The following is a 10,346-nucleotide window of genomic DNA, read 5'->3' on the forward strand; positions in this document are numbered from 1 at the left end:
TAAAGCTCATGGTCCCAGCTTCTTCCAGTATCAGCTGTAGGCTGGGATAAATCTTGTGTCTCTCCCAGGGCTCGTTCCTCTCTGGGTTCAGTTGCTCTGCTCTCTCCACAAGGTCAGCTGTGAACTATCAGGCTCTCTCTCTTCCTGGGGTCTCTGCTGTGTCCATGGAGCTGTCTCTATTCCTCTGTGTTCTTCTCCTGTGTGTTTACTTCCCAGGGCTCCAGTATCCAAAACTCCAACTAACTCTTCTGCAGTGTCTGCCCACAAAGGGGGGGACTCAATGTCCTGACGTGGCCCAATCAAAGCCTTAATCACTATTTGATCCAGTAAAAAGTGAAACTTCTGAATCCATTATAATCTAATATGCCCAGAAGAACAGACCAGTTTATAAACATAATCCAGTATCTATTTTTGGAATTCATAAACAGTGCCAAACTGCTACACCATGTTTGGTTTTACAGATGGAGAAGGCGAGGCGCGTGGAGGTGGAGTGGGTACTCAGGTCTACTGCCCCAGGAGTGCTCCTGCCCTCTGCTGGGACGATGGCCACGGCAGGGCCCTGGCAGCAAGGTCACCTCCCTGGCCTGGGGCCGCTGCCCGGAAGGAACAGTGGGTGGCAGGGCCGGCTCTGCCCAGGGGCGCTCCCCACCCTGCCGCCATCCCTCTCCCTCCATGCAGCCAAAATGCTTCCTCCTGGCTGTTCCGCAGAGCCTGGCATGCCCGTAAGCGCCAGCGCTGCTATCTAAACTGGGACGCCTGGGAAGTGAGATGGGCTGATAACACCATCGACGGGACTAATGGGCCGTCCGCAGGCACGAACGGAGGCTGTTCCGGGCAAACTGGGGCATCAGTTGCCCCAAGCACCCAGCTCCGTCCCTGCTCGCCCCCAGTGGAGACCCTCACGCCAATGGGCCTTGCCTCTAGGAACGTGCAGACCAAGAAAGGGCTCCCTTCTGCGGGAGGGGCTCTGGAAGCAACGGGGCCCAGCTCTCTCATGCCAGGAGCCTTCCCGCGGCTCTGCGCCTTCAGCCAGGGAGGCCATCGCGCTCAGCCCACAGGGAGCCCGCAGAGGCCGGCCGGCAGCTCAGGACACCTTGGGAAGAGCTCTAGCCGGACACGCTGGGTCGGCTGGGCGTGGAGGGGGACAGAGTGGGGCTAAGTGCCGCCACGAGCGGGCTGGCGGGGAGAGGTGGCGAGTCACCAGCTGTGCACAGAGCTGCAGCGTTGCGGCCACACTGCCGGGGTCCCATCCCCACGCAGACAAGGGCAAGGACCGAGGCTGAGAGAACAGTCCAGAACTCAGAGAGATTCCAGCATCCTCGATTCTCAGCCCTCATCGGATCCTACCCTCTTTGCAGAGGCCTCGAAGGCTGAGCCGGGGGTGGCCTGCACAGCCTGGAACGAAGACCCCTCAGCTTCCAGGGGCATCCTTCCCTGCAGGGAGGACTCAGCCGATGTTTGGGGCACCCATGGAGCAAACACCCTGCACCCCGGGCGGTCCAGGGGACCAGGGCGGGTGGCCTCGGCAAGGCCAGCCAAGCAGACCAGGTAGGCTGCTGGAGTCTGGCCCTGCCCTTGGAGCTTTCGAGGCCGTGGGTGAATGCAAGGAGGGTGCAGCGGCTGCCCTGGCCTGTCCCCCAGCACTGTGTCATCACAGGCCCTGCTCTGCCTCAGTTTCCCATGGTGTCTCCGCTTATGCGTAAGGGTGCCCCTGGGCCTCTCCCCACGTGGAGGCCTCCCAACCATACTCAGAGTTCCAGAGGCCTATGTGGCGTGTCCCGGCCGTCAGCTTCTAGGGTCTTCAGTGGGGAATCCGTGGGCATCATCTAGCCTAGGGCACGCCTAGCAGAGCCCGGCACACAATTAGCACCGGAAGTGTTAGAGAGCATAAAGCGCGACAGTCATTACGGTAATAACTCCGACCCACCACCCTGTTTTAAAATTCAGCTGGACCCAAGTGCCTGGAGAAAAGGGGCACACCCGGCTCCTTCTCTACGGCATCAGCCCTGACCGGCCTCTGCGGAAGTTTTTCCAGCAGATTCCTCCTTCCCAAGGACATGGCTTTCCCCAAGCTGCGCTCCACGGAAAGCCGTGGCAGAGGGGCAAAAGGGCTGTGGGTGGGAGTGGCCCAGGCCCCTGGAGAAGGCACCCTGGACCCCAAGAGGAGGCCAGTCCCCTGGCACTGGGACCTCTGGCCCTGCTTCCCCCTGCCCTGCCGCCCTCCCCAGGCCAGCCCGGGCTCCCCCTCGAGGCCACATCCCAGGACGCGAAGTCTTTCACGTCTGCTTCTCCCTGCAGCCTTGGCAAGGCTGTCTCGGGGGCACCCGTTTTGTTATCCCTCTTTTACAGATTTGGAAACTGAGGGTCAGAGCCGCGAGGCCCGGCTGGGACGTGAGCTTGTGGTTTGACCCCGAAGCTCACACTATACTGCCCCCAACGTCCCTGCTTGCCCCCCACCGGGGGCCCAGCTCCCCCATGCCCAGAGAGGACCTGCAGTCTCACAGGCCACGAGGCCCATGGCCTGCCCTTCTCTTGCCTGAGCCCTGAGTGCTTGTGCCCTGGGGCTTGGGTGGGCCATCACGGCTGGACCCCTCCTCATCCCTCCCATCCCCTGTCCCTCACCCCGTGCCTCCAGGGTGCCTCCCCCAGGGAGTCTGCTAAACCCACGGGCTGGAGAAGAAGAGATTAAAGCCAGGCGCTGGGGGTGGGTGGGGGCAGAGGGAGCCCGCCAGGCGCATGGGATGCACCAGGCGGCCCCTAAATCTCGAGCTGCAGATGGCAGATTATGCTGACACTATCTCCGTGTTTCTCAGGCCGTACGTTATCCAGCCCGCTGCAGGGCGGCTATGGATCACCGCCGAGCTCCGCTTGGCACAGGCTCGGGCTGACCGAGCACTGCTCCCACACCCGCCCTCCTGGCTCTCCCGGGCCTGTCCTGGGAAGGAATCCGGGTGGAATGGGCAGACTTCCCTCTCAGGACCCCTGGGGGAGGGTGGGGGGCAGGGAGGAGTTGGGAGCAGGAGGCGGAGTCTTCAGGAAATGCTCTCCCCTCACTGTCCCGCCACCTCGCGACCTCAGCTGGGCCTGCAAGGTCAAGCTTTCATCGTGTAGGGTGTCCCACCCAGGGCTCAGCTCCTGGGAGGTGGTGAATGAATGAACGGAACTGGAAGCTCGAACCAAACACCACTCCCCCTGCACCCCTGGCCCCCGGCTTGGCGCCGGGGGTGTCTGGTGGGTCTGCCTCACGCTGGGCGCTCCCTGCCAGGAAGGGTGGGCAGGAGAGCCACCAAGTGCACCAAAGACCCCGCCACCCGGCAGCTCTGGTCAGAGAGGGTCCCGCAGGCTGCAGCCCGGGGCCCGGATCTCTGAGTCGGGGGCTTTCCCGCGGCCAGGCTGGGCTCTGGCCCCTGGGGGCCACTCTGTGCCTCCCTGCTGGCTGTCCCCTGGGGGTGGCCTTGGTGACCGGGTGCCGGGCACACCTAAGGGAGCAGCCCTTGGACAAACAGATGCGCCCCCGCGTGGGCAGGACGCAGCCCGGGCGCGAGCCACCCCTCAGCGGCCACGGGCCGGGGGCGGGGGCCCGAGCCTGAGCGCCAGGACGCTCGTTTCCTGGAGAGAGATTTACGGTTGGGAGAAGGAGATGATATTGACAAGAATGAGTTAGGAGAGCAATACTTCACCTTAAGTTCAGAAACTCTGACTGAAAAAGCAAATTACAGGCCCAGAGAGAGGCCTTAGGTGCCCCTAACCCGCAGGCGGGGAGGAGAGGGCCTGCCGGCCCGCCGGCTGCGCAACGCGAGCGCCGCAGCCGCTGTGGCCCTGCAGCCTCCCCAGGACCAGGAGGGCTGGGGGTGCTGGGGTCCCTCCTGCCCTGGAGTCACTGACGCGAGGAAGGCGAGGGAGAGGGAGCTGACGGGGAGAGGGTGAGAAGAGGGCATGCCGTGGGGACTGGTAATAGGCCCCAGGAACGGCCCGACCCCCCACCTCCTGACTCCCGGCCGCTCATTAAACTCGCTGAGCCCCAGCGAGCCCATGCTGACGTCCCCTGTGGGGGGGCTTGTCAGGAAGGTGGAGATGGGGCTGTGGGTCTAGAGCCACCCCCACACTCCCACAGGCCTAGGAACACACCCCGAGGGCACCCCGGGGGGCTGCACGTCTGGGCTAGGACAGCCTCAGCCCAGGTTTAAGGCATAGACGCCCCGTGCGGCTCACGCAGGCCAACTGCCCCCAGGACGAGCCGGGGCTGGGGGTCTGTGCGTGGACGTATTGTACGCCAGGCCAACGACTCGCACTGACTTCCTTAACGTTCTGTGCGTACCTCGACTCTGCCACGGGGCCCGCAGGACCTGACCTTCCCCAGACCTGCCACGGGCAGCTCCTGGGCCCCACTGCCGGACAGTGGGGAGAAGGCCGGCCGGCATGCCAGGGGCCTCCAGGGGCTCCTGTGGGCTCTCACCCTCACCCTGCTGCTGCTTCTGCCCCTGAACAGATCTGTCCCCACCCCCAGGAGGAAAAGCAGCTCAACAGAGGGCCTGGGACGGAGCACGGGAGCACGGGGAGACACGGGCAGTCAGGCCGAGCACGACCTGCTGTGTGCCTTCAGACGCCTGGGGGCCTCTCTGGGTGTCTGTTTCCTTCTCGGTGAAATTCAGGACGCAGCCGGGAGCCACAGAACCCCAACTGTGGGACAGGCCTCAGAGGCTGGCTGGGACCACGGGCAGCAGATTCTTACCCCTCGGGCCTGTTTCCTTTCCCTCTGACCAGCCGCAGCTTGTCTGGAAGGCTCTCCTCCCACCTGGCGTCCGGCGCCGGGCATGGGGTAGAGGAGGTGAAGAGGTTCGCTCTCTGTGTGGGACTGGGAGATGCTCACGTGCTCCATTCCCCTCGAGTGTGAAGAGGGGACCGAGGCCCCCAACGATTCCGCTGCACTGTGCTCACTGACCCCGGGGGGCTGGTCTGCGTCCTGCCAGGCCAGGCCCCTCCAGAGCACCACGGCCTCCAAGCCCCCCAGGCCCAGGGAGAGGTGGGCTGGTTAGGGCGCTCTGCTGGACACCTCCCGCCCGCTGGTGGCCACTGGCTGGGACCCCCTGGCCCCTCTCGTGTGGAACCCATGTGAGCTCAGGAGGTGCTCTTTGGTGGGGGCGATTCCGACACAGACTCGCGCACAGCCTTCTTCCTGTTCTACCTTGCTGGGTGGGGGTGGCTCAGTGGTCAGCTCTGTGTTCTCATCACCCCTGAGGGCTGCAGGCAGGACCAGCCCACGTGCTGAGGTCTGAGGGTGCCTGGCCCCAAGTCAGCCACTCAGTCAGGGTTGGTTGAATCCACGAACGACAAAGACGGCTGAGCACTCACTGTCGCACGCTCTGAGTGTTCCACGTGATTAACTGGAATGACTCACTCGCTCCTCACGAACATCTATTATTATCTCCATTTGACAGATGGGAAAATGGAGGCACAGAGAGGTTAAGTACTACCCCAAGGCCGCACAGCCGGCAGGCAGCAGGGCCCATGCTCTCCACTGTCTTGTTAAACCAGCCATCTAGAAGAAGGGCCAGTGGTGCGTGCAGGGATGCTGGAATGTTCTCTGTGCTGTGCAGTGGGCAGCCACCAGCCCCACAGGGCCGTTGAGCAGCGGGTGGCCACAGCGCTGCCCCTCGGGAGGGAGAGCAGCCCACTTCGCCCTCCGTGTTGGGCCGGGAGGGACCCAGAGCGGCATTTGCGTGAGCAGCGCCGAGCTGGGAGCCTGAAGAAAAGCTCAGGGCTGGGGGACGGGCCCAGCCGCCTCGGAGGGAAGGACAGAGGAGCGCGGCCGAGGAGCTCGCCCCCCCCCCCCCCCAGCCAGCCGTGGAGGTCGGGGACCTGCTCCCGGCCAGGCCTTCAGCTCTGCCTTTCCCCACGCCTTCTCCCTCTCCCTATCGGGCAGCAGGGGTGTCCAGCTCCAAACCCCACTTAGAAGGAAAGAGAAATCCTGCCCTTGCCCCCCGGCCCTGTGGCCCAGTGACCAGGGACTCCAGGCAGCCCTTGAAGATCCAGGCTTAGACTCCCCACTCTCGGGCTTATTGGGAACAAAGCCTTAATCCCTGCGGGCATTTTCTCCGAGGCCTGTCCCCGCCTGTGTGTGTGCAACGAAGGCAGACTCATTTTAATATTGGCCGAAGTTAAACCTTATTAGAAAAGTAAATTTGCTGTAGCTGGGGAAAAAAAAGCCAACCCACATCTCCCTTCCAAAGATAAACAGAAAACACAGGTTTTGGATCTGACGCTTTCTGTTCCCAGCACCTGTTGTCCGCAGCAGGAGCTCATTTGTCTGTGGACATGAACCAGGCGCTGAGTGACCCCGACCCACCTCCCCATCCCTGGGCGTGGATAATAAGGCTGCAGATTTGAGGTGTAGATTTCAAGAGTTTTTAAAGACAGCCGCTAGCTGATAGACTGGAGTGATTAAATTTAACACTAATTAAACATGAAAATATTATTATTGCCGCAGTCGTTCTTAATTCCTCGGAGGCTGGAAGGCAAACAGAGGTTACCCACGCCAGCAGAGGCTCGCTGGGGGCTTTGGGCTGGAGGCGGAATGGGCAGGTCCAGCCCCGAGCCTGCACTCGTGGGAGATGAGACGGGGTTGATGGGGAGAGCGGGAGAGGCAGCGCGGCCTCGGGTCGACCGGCTCCAGGCTGGCCTGGCTGGAGAATTTCCATTCCCAATTCTAGAGCCACCCCGACCCTGGAAGAACGTGGGGGAGGGGCGTATGAAGTAAACTCGCTGGGTTAGCATTCAAACGACACTCCCTCCTAAAAGAGCCTGGGAGACGGGGTTCCTCAGGTGACAGGCCTGCAGAAACCAGGGGCTCTGGGGACGGGGGGGGGGGGGGGGGGCCCTGGGCGGCCCCTGCCCTCAAAGCTTCCATGCCCGGCTGCGGGCTTCGGTGGGGGTCTCCTGCCTGGAAGCCTGGAGGGGGTCTCCATGAAGAAGGCTCTTCTCTTTTGCATCTCCCCCCATGCCAGCCTGCCCACCTGCTGTATTCCGGGACCGGGGGGTGCGGGAGAGGCTAGAAATGGAGAGCAGGGCCCTCTGCACGGGGAAGGGGCCCGAAGCCCTGCAGGCTCCTGGGACCCCTGCCCTCAGCCACACCCCTCTGTCCCAGGGCCTCCCTGGAACCACCCTGCACTCCTAAAGTCACAGGAAAGAGCGGCTTCAGCAGACAGTGCACGCGAGGGGCGCCAGGCCCCTGCCAACGGCTGGGGAAGGCGCCGGACCCGCCGAGCCCGCCGCCCTGCTCCCGACCCTGGCTCGTGTCTAAGTGTGCTGGCCGTCTTTGTCTTGCCTCTCGCTCGGCCTCCTTCTGTGCCATCTTGGACGTCCTCTCTTCCAGCTCTCAGCAGAGGGGCTCTCAGACACCGCTGTGCCCCTCAGAGCCACCCCAGGCACGCCCTCCCCTATCCCAGCTCCCCTCGTAGCTCGCCTTCCTCCACGCTCCATCACCCTGAGCTTCACAGCCTGGGAGAGCACGGCCGATGGGGGTTCCCCTTGCCCCCAAGGCGACAGTGGAAAAATCTAGGTCTATCAGAGGCCGGAGGAGGAGGCGGGGCCAGCCCCTGGCATGCTCCTCCGTTGTCACCAGCTCCAGTCCTGCTGTGGGAGTGTCCCATCTCAGCGATTTACCTGCTTCCAGCTTACGGTGGGGCCACTGGGACCAGCCCACCCACAAGCCTATGCACACACACTCAACTTCTATTCAGGAGCTTCTGATGTGCCTGCACGCACCGTGGCCTCTAGCATCTAAGGGTCGGGCAGAACTGAGAACAGCAAACTGCTGAATGGGAAGGCTTTGCACCGTTCTGTTTCATCAACACTAGCCAAGCATTTTTGCTCCGAGAGGGAAAAGGCCGCGGCTAGAGGCTTTGCAGCTGCCGGGCACAGGCTGGGTGGAGCGGGCAACCACCGAGGGCCTCATGGAGGAAGTGTCCTCATTCAATGGGAGGGAAGGGGAAGGCTGGATGCTTGGTTTGGGTAAGGCCAAACATTGTCCTCCCTAAGCAGTTCTGGGAGGAAATGTCCAGTCTCTATTGGGAGAGCTGGGGAGAAGCAGGGAGCAGAAGACAAAGCCTCAGGAGCCCTACGACAACCATCCTGGGAGATCACACACGCCCACTGCCCCAGGAACTCGAGACTGTGCCTCCCATTTCCAAGGAACACAAAAACTTCAGGTGCTCTCCGCAGGACTCCTCCACCCAGTCCGTGGGAACAGAGCCTGCGGCGCAGCCGGGCTCAGGGCCCTGGCATGGCACCCAGACTGCTCCCCAGCGAGGAGCGCGGCCTCCAGCAGCTGGGCTGGCAAAGGTCAAAGGCACCCCATCCCGTCCTTGTATCTTAGACACCCCCTGTGCCTCAGCCCCCAGCTTCCCTAAAAGCCGGATTAGCTCCTGCCCCACGAACCAGGCCTGGCTGGACCCGGGAAGGGGAGAGGGGCAGCGGGGTCAAGGCTGGGCTTGGTGTTTGTGTGCCAGCGTGGAAGGGGGCTCTCTTGACCGTAGCTGTCCAGCATCAGGCTGCCCCCTCCCCCCTGCCTGGCGCCTCTGAGCTTCATTTCTGAAGTTGTAGGCTCTGACTTCGTGGAATCAGGAGCTCAGCCTTGGCCCAGGTTCGGGGTGGGGTGGGGTGGGGTGGGGTGGGGGGCAGACCCTCCTCCTGGCCCCCTGGAGCCCTTGAGCCTCTCAGCCTCTCCCCACCCCCAGCAGGGCTGCAGAGCTCGGGTCCCCTGAAAACCGTTCTCATGCAGGGGCTAAGAGTTGCGGGGGGTGACGGGCGGGGGGCGGGAAGTGGGGTGCTGGGCTCCTGACTTTCTCCTCTAGGCCCCCAGAACCACCTGCTGAGGTGAGGAGGGGACTGGCAGGCTCAGGGCCTGGGACGCGCGTGGAGAGAACCCTTAAGCCCAGGCTCGCGCGCGGCCGCTCCGGCGTGGCTTCTCCCCTCCCTGCAGGGTTTGCAGCCCCCTGCCGGGTTCCCGGCCCCCTTGCCAGCTCCCCGCCCCCGCTTCCCACCGGGAGGACCTGGCGTGGGGACTGATGGGGACGCATAAAGGGGCTCTGTGCTGCCGCGAGGGGCGCGGGCGCGGGCGCGGCGCGGGGCGCGGGGCACTGACCTGCTGCGGCGGCTCCGAATCCTCCCTGGCTCGGTCCATGGCGCGCGGGCGGCCCCTACTCCCCGGCCCCGGCGCCCCGAGGCTGCTGCCCTGGGCTGCGCGGCCCGGCGCGCTCGCCTCCCTCCGCGGGGGCGCTCGGGCTCCGGGCCCCCGGGCGCCCCTTCATAGCCGCGGGGCCCGCCCGACCGCCCCCGGCCCGGCGCCGCCACCCCGGCCCGGCTCCCACACCTTCTGGGCTCCGCGAGGCGGCGGCCGGAGCCTGGGAAGTGCGGGGGGCAGGAGGCGGGGGAGACGAAGGGAGCCGGAAAGGGGGGCGGGGGGCAGGAGGAGGGAGGAGAGAGCCGGAGAGGGGGACGCGGGGGACAGGAGGCGTGGTGGGGGGAGGGAGCCAGAGAGGGGGACACGGGGCTTAGGAAGATGGGGGTGCAAGGAGGGAGCCCGAGAAGGGGGCGCCGGGGGGGGGGGGGAGGCCGGGGCGCGCAGCCGAGCCGCGCAGAGCCGGCGCGGAGTGCCCTCGGCGGCGGCGGATGCGCGGGGCCGCTGGCAGCTGTGACAGCGCCTCCCCTCCCCGCCCGCCCCCTCCTCCGCCCCAGAGCGCGCGCGCTGCCGGCGGGACCCGCACTGCCAACGGCCCGTACCAACCTCGCCGGCTGAGGCGGGGGGCGAGGAGGCGGGCGGGCGGGGAGGCCCCGCCTCAGGGAGCGGTCTCCCGCCGTCCCCCCACCCCCCTCGCACCCCCGTCACCCCAGCAGCGGCCACTCCGCTTTCGGAGCCCGAAAGGGGGTCGCGGGCGGGGTCCGAGCGCACCCTGGGGCTCTCCTCTCCAGAGTTGAAGCTCGCCGGGCCCCAGTCCCCTGCACCCCCGCCCCCACCCCGCCTCCATCCCGGCTGTTCCCGGCGCCCAGCTCGGCAGCTTCTCTCAAAGGGGGATTGTTTCCCGGCTGGACTGTCGCGGGGCGGTTCTCTGGGGCTGAGGCAGAGCTGGGGAGGGGGAGGGAGCGAGCTCCCTTCTTGCCTTTGGGACTGAATGGGAGGTGGCCGGTCGGGGCCGAGGGTCCCTTGCCAACATGCAAGGGTAGCTGGGTGGGGGAAGAGGGAGGTCCCGAGGAGGCAGGGGCACATAGGGTGGCCCCACCTGATGGCCGAGCTCTTGGGTGAGCCTTCCCTGCCACCCACCACCCGGGACAGTCCCCTGGCCATTCCA

The 10,346-nt window shown here is 64.9% G+C and overlaps 1 protein-coding gene across 4 annotated transcripts in view; it reads right to left on the reverse strand.

The window, feature by feature from the left end:
* The window catches only part of B3GAT1 (beta-1,3-glucuronyltransferase 1), a 30,368-nt gene extending 20,297 nt beyond the window's left edge, over nt 1-10,071 (reverse strand). The window contains exons 1-2 of one of the 4 annotated variants that reach the window (XM_071212440.1): nt 9,642-10,071; nt 9,143-9,237 (exon numbers count right to left, since the gene is read on the reverse strand). The gene's annotated coding sequence lies outside the window, so the exon portion shown is untranslated. Of the gene's footprint in view, nt 1-9,142; nt 9,262-9,641 lie in introns of those variants that run through there. The other 3 variants (XM_058289059.2, XM_071212441.1, XM_058289057.2) reach the window with 3 other exon arrangements.
* Between the last annotated feature and the right edge of the window lie 275 nt (nt 10,072-10,346).

Source organism: Dasypus novemcinctus, chromosome 27 (assembly GCF_030445035.2).
Source record: "Dasypus novemcinctus isolate mDasNov1 chromosome 27, mDasNov1.1.hap2, whole genome shotgun sequence".
Taxonomy (NCBI): Eukaryota; Metazoa; Chordata; class Mammalia; order Cingulata; family Dasypodidae; genus Dasypus; species Dasypus novemcinctus.